Genomic DNA, 8,262 nt, shown 5'->3' with positions numbered 1-8,262 from the left:
CCTGTGGAGATATAAACAATACCCTCCCCTTGGGTGGGTTAGCCCCCCGTGCCCTTGCTACCCATTTCTTCCTTATTTTCATCATTTTTGCTTCCTTTCCCTACCTCCTCCCCAATTGTCTACCATGTGCATCCCTGCATTTGATCTGGTCCCTGCCATACTACCTAGTCCTTACCCCAAGAATGTTTGTATACAGTATTTTTTTCCCTATGCCGCTTTTGCTTTTTTTTTTTTTAACGCTTACTTCAGCAGACTCATGTTGTACTTGTACTTTTGTGCCTGAATTTTTCCTCACTTTATTTTTATTATTTTAAAAATAATTTTATTGGGGCCTCTTACAGCTCTTATAACATTGAGTTGTACATCAGTTGTATCAAACACATTTGTACATATGTTGCCATAATCATTTTCTAAACATTTGTTTTCTATTTGAGCCCTTGGTTTCAGATCCCCCTCCCCCACAGCGCCTTGATAAATGATAAATAATTGTTGTTTTCATATCTTACACCATCCACTGTCTCCCTTCACCTACATTTCTATTGTTCATTCCCCTGCGGTGAGGGTGGGAGTTATACGTCAATCATTGTGATTGTTTCCCCCGCTTTCCCCCTATCCTCATGGTATTGCTACTCCCATTTGTTCCTGAGCAGTTTATCTGACCTGGATTCTGTGTGTCATGAGCTCTACCTCTACCAGTGCACATTCTCTGGTCTAGCCAGAACTGAAAGGCAGGCTGGGGTCATGACAGTGGGGGGTGGGGATGGGTGAGGAAGCCTCAAAGAACCAGAGAAATACTGTGTTTCACTGGTGTTATACTGCGCTCTGGTTGACTCATCCCTTCCTTGTGACCTTTCTGTGAGGGGATGTCCTATTGTCTACAGATGGCTTTGGGTCTCTGCTCTGACCCCCTTTGTTCTCAATGATATGTTTTTGTTTTGTTTTGTTTCTTCTGGTGCCTGTTACCCGATCCCATCAACACCTCATGATCACACTGGCAGGTGTGCTTCTTCCATGTGAACTTGTTGCTTCTCTGCTAGATGGCCTCTTGTTTAACTCAAGCCTTTGAGACCCCCACATGCTATATCTTTTGATAGCCTGGCACCATCAGCTTTCTTCACCACATTTGCTTATGCACCTATTTTGTCTTGAGTGAGCATCGCAGAACGCCTGGTTGTTAGAATAAAGTGTTCTTGAGTTGAAGGAGGGGTTAAGCAGAGGCCCAAAGGGTCGTCCACTTCCTCAATGTATTGCCATATAAATATATGTACATAGGCAATACCTCTATTTTTATGATTTACATGAGTGCATACCTATGTATATGCCTCTATCCATAGCTTTGCTTCCTAGATCTTTCCTCTGTTTCCTTATACCTTCTTCCTGCCCCACCATCACACTTGCCCTGGGGTCTCATACAGTATTTATCCATTTGTGGTTCACTTCACTCAACGTATCCTCCAAATCTACCCACATCATGAGGTGCTTCAGAGTTTCATTCTTTAATACTGCATAATATTCCAGAACTGTGGTTCTGCTCCAGGCTGTGGTTGTATTCCTCATTCCAAGGGCCAGGCTAAAGCAGCAGGTTTAATTTGCATGCAACATGCTGGATCTGAGGAGAGCTACAACCAGAGCTATAGGAAGGTCATGGTACTTCTTCAGTCTGCTTCTTAGATATGGGTATCTGTTTCACCTGCTCATGTCACACTGGCCAAGGCATGGCATATGATCAAGTCCCGAGTGAGTGGAAAGGGAGAGTCTTCTCCAGAAATCAAGGGATGGACTTTTAAAGCATATATATATATGCTTTAAGTATATCCTCCAAGTATAATCTTCTTAGAGGAAAAGGGGAAGAATGAAAAACTGCCAACAATCATACAGTCCTCCATAAGAGGCAGAGCGATAGTTTGACAGTGATGAGAACTGACTACCTCTTCTTTGTCATCTTCAGATTGCCACTTTGAGTGTTTGCTATAAATTAAATCTTATAGCCTTCAAAGGAGATATTACAAATGTTCAAATTAAAATACTGAGTGACATCAGTTAAATCCACCCACTCCTTGCTTATGGACATGGTTGAGTTCCCCAAAACCAGGTCCGGATGCAAAATATACATCATGTTAAAATCGAGGATGACCACATCAGATCACAAAATGGAAGACTATATCATTCCATAACTGCCAAATTACATCATTCCATAACTGCCAAACTACTGAGCACAATGGCCTGCCCATGTTGGCTCAAAACCTTATCCAACACACCACTGGTTGTTGCCAGATGCACATTGCTTGTGGTCAAAATATAATGCTAGATTTTTTTTATGATTTATTTTTTAGATAATGTATCGTTACATGAAGAACTCACAAAGCAATGTGGAGCAGGGCAGATGCCAAAGGGAAACCTTCCAAAATCGTTTTGGTCCAGGACTCTGCTGGATCTCCCAAGACTAGACGCAGAAGACCATCAACCAAGACCTGTCATCCAGATGACGAAAAAGGGGGTCTGTGATGGAAAATAACTTTTCTCCTACACTAGGAATCATCCTCTTATAGGAAGAGCATTAAAAAAAAAGAATGAGAACAAATTTCCCAAGGAACAAATGATACGCTTAGAGATGTGTATTTCTAACAGTGCCTCTCACGTCACTGCTTCCACCTTGCACACTCACACGAACCCTGTTGACGTGTCCCTCGATCCACAGCTCCACTAAAGCATTCCCGTATGCCTTCCTGTTCTACAACTTTCAGCAAAGCAAGATCTGTGGGTGGGGGGTGGGGGTGGGAGAAACAAGACGAGAAAGAACTATACTGGGTTCCCTAGTGAGTAACTTAATAAAACCTGCTTCTCCATCCTTATTACACCTTTACACTCACTCACTTTGACTTACTGCTGTCTTTCAGATTCTCTCCATACCTGTACTTGCCTGACCCTAATTACAACCTCCTTAAATAAATCACAAATCCACCCTAAAACATTGTTTTTTACAGGAAAAGTCACATTCTCTCACACTTCCCTCTCCTGCCATTGATTAGGGGGGAAAGCTGCTGTCATGGCTGATTCATGGCCACCCCACGTGGGTCAAAGCCAAACTGTGCTACATAGGGGTTTGGGAGGCTGGTTTTGGGAAAAGAGATTGCCAGGCTTTTCTTAAGCAGCTCCTCTGGGTGGACTTGACACACCAACCTTCAGGAGAGTTGCAGGGCCCCTAAGCTTTCATACCGCTCAGGGGCTCGAAATGCTAGGTTTTATAAACTATTGCCATAAATGAAGTGTCAGAAAATTAGTTGTGAGGTGTAGGAGTACCAAATATTTTTCAAATTCTCATTTTCTCACTTTCTGTCCCCAGTAAAGAGCAAAGGTTTAAAAATTCAAAGTTGAAAGGAAACGCAAATATAGCTGTACTACCTGTAACCAATATAAACATGAGGTGGCATACCGAAGTCTAGCTACCCAATACCATGACCATTGCGATTTTCTTTTCCTTAGGCCTTAGTTTCTCCTTAAGTGTCTCTCACTAATGTCACCTGAGCATCTCTAACTGTACAACCCTCTAGGTAAACCTGTTATATGCTATTTTTTTCATAATCACTTGACCCTCCCCTAGCTCAGACCTATGGGTCTATGATGTTTCCTGCCATGCATCAGAGAGAAAAAAAAAAAATCTGTTGTGACTCTATCTCTGCTCTAAACTCACTGCCACAGTGTCAATTCTGACTCATGGCAACCCTATAGGACACTATAGAAATGCTCCTATGGGTTTCAGAAACTCTCTAACTCTTTATGGCGGGGGGGGGGGGGGGGGGGGAGGAGAAAACCTTGTCTTTCTCCCAGAGTGGCTGGTAGTTTTGAACGTCTGAGCTCCAGTTATCAGTCCGACTCATCGCCCACCATGCACCAGTGGAGAAATGAGCATAATGCTCTGGTAATGAAAGCGTTCACCAATTGGAGGGGGGACGGAGGCACAGTGATGGTGGTAGGGGGAGGGGTGGGGTGGTTAAAGGGAAATGATGTCAAGGAGTCCAGGAAGAAAAAAGGATGTTTGGAAACTGAGTGTGGTAGCAATTGTACAATTCTGCTTGATGTGATTGAACTATGGCGTGATATATGTATTAACTCTAAATTAATAAGTTTTTAAAAAGTGCTCACTCAAAAATACAATACAAGGAGCACTAAGGTATTCTTAAAAAGCCATGGACCTTCGTGACAGACTGGATCCTAGTCCCCTTTTGTCCACTTGATAAAGTAATGTCATATTTCCATGATTCGAAGATAACTTGTATTTTAAGATGCATTATTGAGAGTAGTTTTAAGAGAATAAAATGTAATCCTACAATATATGCTTATCTCTTGTAGGATGCATCCTGATTTTCAGATGCGTTAAAATAGAACAATGCTGATAAACAAGAAGCACAAGAGTAAGAACAAATCAGAGAAAACTGTAATTACAAGATGTTACTGAAGCAGAGCATTACAATAGAGGCCAGAATCAATGAAATTTGGGTTGTCACTTAAAAGGCTAATTTTTCAGATGGGCAGCAGCTTTCCCTAACACAGGACAACGAGTGGGGTCAAGTAAAGGTGCTAACAAGAAAAATTGGCATCTGAGAAAACTGGAGCTTGTAGAGTGAAGAGGCGGCTACAGAGGATGGCCAGGGTGAGATCACAAAGACCCTCATGAGTCATTTTGAAGATTTTAGCCTTCATCTGGATCATAAACACCTCAGGCTCGGGGTGGGATTGGTTCTCAGGAGACTTGATTCTTTTGATAATCTGGGTTTGTCTGTCTAGAACTCATATCCCTCGGTTTCACATCAGAATTACTCTCCTAACACCCAAATGAGCCAATACTCGTTTTTCCTAGCCCTATCCTTCAGCACAATTCCTTGACGTTTACTTCCTACCGATCAGAAAACAGTACTCTGAGCAACTAAGATACACAGCTCTCTGCAGGCCAGCCTCTCTCTGTCTCTCGGCCTGCCCCTTCCTGCTGGCTGACCCTGGTTGCTGCCAGAGCCCTTGGTGTTACCACGGCCATTGGATCCACACGGCTTTGCACCCACGGGCCTGTCATCTCCTGCATTCTGCATCACTGCATGTGGCTGTATGAGTCTGAAGAAGAACTTATGGATTCATATCGGATCTGAGCTGGACTGGGTTGGAATGTTTTCTTGAGAATTACTCTTACACATAAAGAACACAGTATTCTGTAAGTGATTTTGATCTGATTTTTATCCATGTTTGAGGCCTCCTCCTCACAGCAAATCAGGTTGATTACACAAAATTCTGATCTCTTCAGCTGCCTATGTGACAGAGCTAATCGCTGAATAACACACACATGAAATAGCTTCGCCCACTATTTCGATCTTTCCTACTTTCGCATTCTCACCCACGAAAATACGAGGATACTTTACATTCAAGTGAGCCCTTTGGGGACCCCATCAATCTAACGGTGATTTGTGGGAAAGGGAGCAATGAAATAACATTATTTGATAATTTCTTTCTAGTTAGATCACATTAATACTGTGGGGAGCAGTACATGCTTTAGATCAGAGCCAGGTTTGGAATCCCAGTTTTGCCCCTCATCCGCTGTGTGACCTTGTGAAAGTTATTTAACCTCTTAGCTTACCTCTCTACCTAAAAGGGGCTATGAAAATTCAGTGACAATGTGTATATAAAAATGTTTTAAATGATAAACTATAACATCTGTTACACAACTCAAAACCACAGACAGTCCAGGCCTTGTAATGCAAGCTCTTAATAGCCCCAGTATGTTACTGAGTAAATGAATGCTAACCCATGTTTGATTTTTCATCTTTCAAAATAGTCAAAGGGTAGTTTAAAGTTTTATTTCCATTTCTACCTCTAGGTTTTCTTCTGTCTCTCCTGAGGTTTAAAAAAAAAAGAGTTTGTCCCAGATTTACCAATTGTGTCAGAAATAAACATTACTTCTGGCCTCTATTGACTAGAACTTATAGAATACTTATGTCCCCAAATGGGGCTTGTTTGACCAACAAACCAACTTATAATTTATGTACCAGACACACAAATACCACCACCAGGTTGCACACACACTTGGACAGGTTTGTCTGCAGCAGGCACTGTAATAACTAGTGCAGACTCTACATTCATTCCCAATCATCTGCTCCCTTTCCTTCTGTCAGCAGCAGCTGGCAAGCTAAAAACTCATCTTCCTAGACTCAGCCTGGCTAGGAAACCTTTTGACAACAGTTCTGAACAAAGAAATAAAGGTGAAAAATTCAAGGGAGGCGCTCCCCACCCAAGAAAGCAATATGATAAAGATTATTTTGGGTTAGGGCACGGCACTAAGTTCCACTTTTTTTCTGTTTAAACGCAATATATTCTCCCTAATACAGTACTTGTCTCAAGTTGTTTGGGGGGGGGGGGGCGATCAGACACCATCTCCACAACGACCCGTATCTGTTCATACACATCTCTGTAAACTCCATGAGGGGGTACTGCAACCCCCAAACAAAACGGAAAAAAGCTCCACTGGGTGGAGCTTTCATAGTACGCATTTTTCCCACTAGGCGAGCATCAAGCAACTTGCTCTGAGTTAGTGCACCCAGTGGCATTGCCTGGGAAGGTTCTCACCAGTCACAGAGAATTTTTTCATGAAACCAGTTTTGCTTGAACCTTATGTTTTGTAAAGGCCGATTTGAGAGAACAGCATGCAGCTGTTAAATTGTTTCCTGCTAGCATAAAATGCCACAGAAACTGTTGTGATGTGGAAAATAAGTAACAAGGGCAGCACTGTGGGAAAAACTCAAGGGTGTTCATGGTTTTCTCCTTTCAAAATAGGTGACATTCAAAATTGATGACAAATCTCGCTCAGGATGTCCATCAATTTCACAAATGGATGAAAATATCAACAAAACTTGTGCACTTGTACTTGAAGACCAATGACGGGCCATTGAAGAAATGGGGGAGCTATCTGGTCTATCTCGGAGCTCAGTTCAGGGAATTTTAACAGGAGATTTGAGAATGAGGAGAGTCACTGCGAAACTTGTGCCTCGGGTTCTGACTGACCAAGAAAAAGAGCTTCGAGTGGAAACATGCCTGTGCTTTGAAAGAATAGCTCCAATACAACCCAGACTTTTTATTTAAGGTCATTACTGTTGATGAGACATGGTACTATTCTTACGACCCCCCAAAACAAACATCAATCAAGCCAGGGGAAGACGCCATCATCACCTTACCCCCAAAAAGCTAGTCAAGTAAAACCAAAGATCAAGATGCTCATTTGTTTTTTTGATATGAGGGAAATAGTGCATTTGGGGTTCAGTCCACCAGGTCAGACTGTTAATCAAGCTTTCTATTTAAAGGTTCTGAAAAGATTGAGTAACAGTGTGCAACAAAAAGGCCTGATTCGTGGCAGATGGGGGGACTGGTTTGGCCACCATGACAATGCACCTGCTCATGCAGCCATCTCAGTGCACCAGTTTATGGCCAATAAACAGCATGCCTCTGTTGCCCCATGCACCTGACTCATCAGACTTTGCTCCATGTGACTTTTTTTTGTTTCTGTGACTGAAGAGAAACATGAAAGGACAGTGATTCGATGACTTGGAAGTGAAGGAAAAAACGAGGAAAGTTCTGTCAGCCATCTAAACGGATGAGTTTGCAAAATGTGTCCAAGAATGAAACTGCAGATTTGACAAATGTATTAAGTGTAATGGAGAGTACTTTGAAGGTGATAAGGTTGTTTTGCAACGGGACTGACAGTTCCGGGGGAGAAGGGAAGGTGGGGGTAAAGGTAGTGATGTTAACAAACCCAGGGACAAGGGAACAAGTGATCCAAATTGGTGGTGAGGAGGGTGTAGGAGGCCTGGAGGGCATGATCAAGGGTCATGTAATCAAGAGGAATTACTCAAACCCAAATGACGACTGAGCATGATAGTGGGACAAGAGGAAAGTCAAAGGAAATATAGGAAAGAGCTAAGAGGCAAAGGGCATTTATAGAGGTCTAAATAAAGGCATGTACATATGCAAATATATTTATATATGAGGAGGGGGAAATAGATCCATGTGCATATATTTATATGTTTAGTATTAAGGTAGCAGAAGGACATTGGGCCTCCACTCAGGTACTCCCTCAATGTAAGAATACTTTCTTCTATTAAATTGGCATTCTGTGATGCTCACCTTCCTGACACAACCGCTGAAGACAAAGCCAGTGAATAAGCAAATGTGGTGAAGAAAGCTGTTGGTGCCCAGTTATCAAAAGATATAGCGTCTGGGGTCTTA

At 42.4% G+C, this 8,262-nt stretch overlaps 1 long non-coding RNA gene across 1 annotated transcript in view; it reads left to right on the top strand.

Moving 5' to 3' along the window:
• Nucleotides 1-2,756, top strand: part of LOC123522698 — a 14,248-nt gene extending 11,492 nt beyond the window's left edge. The window contains exon 3 of the long non-coding RNA XR_006680930.1: nt 2,334-2,756. This is a non-coding gene — a long non-coding RNA (uncharacterized LOC123522698). The remainder of the gene's footprint in view (nt 1-2,333) is intronic.
• The last annotated feature ends 5,506 nt before the right edge of the window (nt 2,757-8,262 follow it).

Source organism: Echinops telfairi, unplaced genomic scaffold (genome assembly GCF_000313985.2).
Source record: "Echinops telfairi isolate 266 unplaced genomic scaffold, ASM31398v2 ScPeMD7_4;HRSCAF=17, whole genome shotgun sequence".
NCBI lineage: Eukaryota > Metazoa > Chordata > Mammalia > Afrosoricida > Tenrecidae > Echinops > Echinops telfairi.
This window is presented reverse-complemented; position numbering and strand designations above follow the sequence as displayed.